At 33.8% G+C, this 2,327-nt stretch overlaps 1 non-coding gene across 1 annotated transcript; it reads left to right on the top strand.

Annotated features, from left to right (window-relative positions):
* The first annotated feature begins 636 nt into the window (after positions 1 to 636).
* On the top strand, positions 637 to 708 carry TRNAC-ACA. The gene has a single exon. It is a non-coding gene; the product is annotated as a tRNA-Cys (tRNA).
* Positions 709 to 2,327: the final 1,619 nt, after the last annotated feature.

Raw genomic sequence — 2,327 nt, 5'->3', positions numbered from 1 at the left:
TTTACCATCTGAGCCACCAGGGAAGCAAAATTCTCATCTCTAACACACTGGAAATATTTATCATGTATATTTAAATAAAATTCTTATGCAATAGATATCAGTTTCTCTGTTTTAGAAAATGAAGTTGAATAAAAATAAGACTAATTTTAAATGTTATCTAAGAATAATAAAGTTAGAGAAAATCTCAAACAACTCAAGAAAGAACTTTCTGGAAGCAATTTTACTACTCTTAAATTGATCAATATAATCAGTATATCAACTGAGCTGTCAAAGCAACTAATTTCATACTGATTTCTACCTTTTCACTACTTCTCACACAAATTTATTTTATGATTTCTTTGTATCCTTGCCAAGCGAAGCATTAATTCTGTCTCTGTAAGCACAGCATATCCAACATTCAGCCCATACAGGTGTGTTCTAGACTTTTGGTAATGTTATGCTCATGAACTGGTTTGGAAGGGGGATAGGAAGAGAACTGAAAATATATTTTGTCTAACACTGCTAGAGACAGGACTCTGTGTCAAGGGGAGATAAAACTCCTTTCATGGCTACTTCCCCACACACACACCTTCTCACTCAGGCTATAGTAAGAGCTTAGAATCCAGTTCTGCTGGCTAAATTCAATGTTCTTGGACTTCCCTGGTGGCTCAGACGGTAAAGTGTCTGTCTACAATGCAGGAGACCCAGGTTCGATCCCTGGCTTGGGAAGATCCCCTGGAGAAGGAAATGGCACCCCACTCCAGTACTCTTGCCTGGAAAATCCCATGGACAGAGGAGCCCAGTAGGTCACAGTCCATGGGGTCGCAAAGAGTCGGACACGACTGAGCAACTTCACTTTCTTTCTTTCACTTTTCCATTGACTAGAACTGTCACTGGTTTTCCATTAGTATATCTAGAGTGGTTAAAGACAGAAAGTAGCTGGGACTATAACTCAAAGATTTCTTCATGAAAGTAGTATGACGTTACATAGTCCATGACCATCTAGAGTGAAAAATCTAAAATACACTGAGAATCAAATTTTAGAAGGCACTATGTGATCTTTCTCTGAATCAGATTTACTACTCTCACTAGTTTTCTATGCCTCAACCATAGTAATTAGGGGAAATTTCGAGAAATATACGGTACAAAAGAACTCAATGGGAATTGTGGTTGTCAAAATTTCCTGCTCTGTTCATTTCTTATTAATTAGCTGCTTTCTCTCTCAGGGGGGTTTATTTCTTCTTAATGAGAATTATCTGAACTAATCTCAGATTAGTCATGGTTAGTCTTTGGAAAATCTTACTATTGTCCAAGATCTTCCTTTCTCTAAACTTAAGCAAAAACAAGGAAATGGTAAAAGAGAAAAAAAAAAAAAAAAGAAGGAAAAGTCAGATAATGTCAAACTTATAGAAGCATATAGAAAATGTCCATTCTATGAAAGGTATACAAACACTATAGGAAATCTCTCCTATTCTGAAAAAACACTAATGAGGAAAAGCATGCCTTATAAAATGATGAAATACAAAGTTATATGAATTAAAAGACTGTGGCATTGGCCTGTGCATAGATAGATCAGTAGAGTAGATCAAGAGTCTCAAATTATGTGCAATTGAAATGCTTCTCAAAAAGTTTTCCATGAACAAAAATTCATCAACAATACTCCCTTATTTATTCACCTCTTAGAGATTTGCAAATTTAGCATATTAAAGAATCTGAGGAGCATTTCTGTATACAGCCTGTTTAAACTTATATAAGCCTAAATTCTCCAAGCTTGCATGATCATGAAACCTTTCTAAAGGGAACTTCTAAAATTACCTTCCAAAGAACATCATTTGGAATATGCTGGACTAAAGAATATGTTAGTAAACCCAAGTAGGCATGGGAATATAGAATGTGAAAAAAAAAACAAAACAAAACTCGAGTCAGTAAAAGACGATGGGAAGAAAACATACTGGAAAAACTGACTGTATTTTTTAAATTTTAAGATGCTATTTCTCTACCTTAGATATTCCAAAATAAATTTCAGGCAGATAATAATGTTAAACATGAAAACTATATCTTTAAATTAAAAAATATATTTATTATGTTAAGAGTATTGGGGAAAGCTTTCTAGACCTAAGGAAGAAAACTTTATAAATATCATTACAAAATTTAAAACTTCTACATGCACAAAAACAATACAGTAAGGGTAAGGTCAAAATTAAAACTTTTAATTTGTAATACATACAAGGGCTCTCACCCATCAACAGTAAAAAGAAACATAGAAAAACGGGTACCATAGTATGATGGAGAATTCATAGAAGTGGAAATGTTGATAGAATTTAAATTCTAAAATAATGGCCAATTTA

Source organism: Oryx dammah, unplaced genomic scaffold (assembly GCF_014754425.2).
Source record: "Oryx dammah isolate SB20612 unplaced genomic scaffold, SCBI_Odam_1.1 HiC_scaffold_5, whole genome shotgun sequence".
NCBI classification, from domain to species: domain Eukaryota; kingdom Metazoa; phylum Chordata; class Mammalia; order Artiodactyla; family Bovidae; genus Oryx; species Oryx dammah.
Note: the sequence above shows the minus strand (reverse complement) of the source record. Positions and strands in the feature narration are given on the sequence as shown.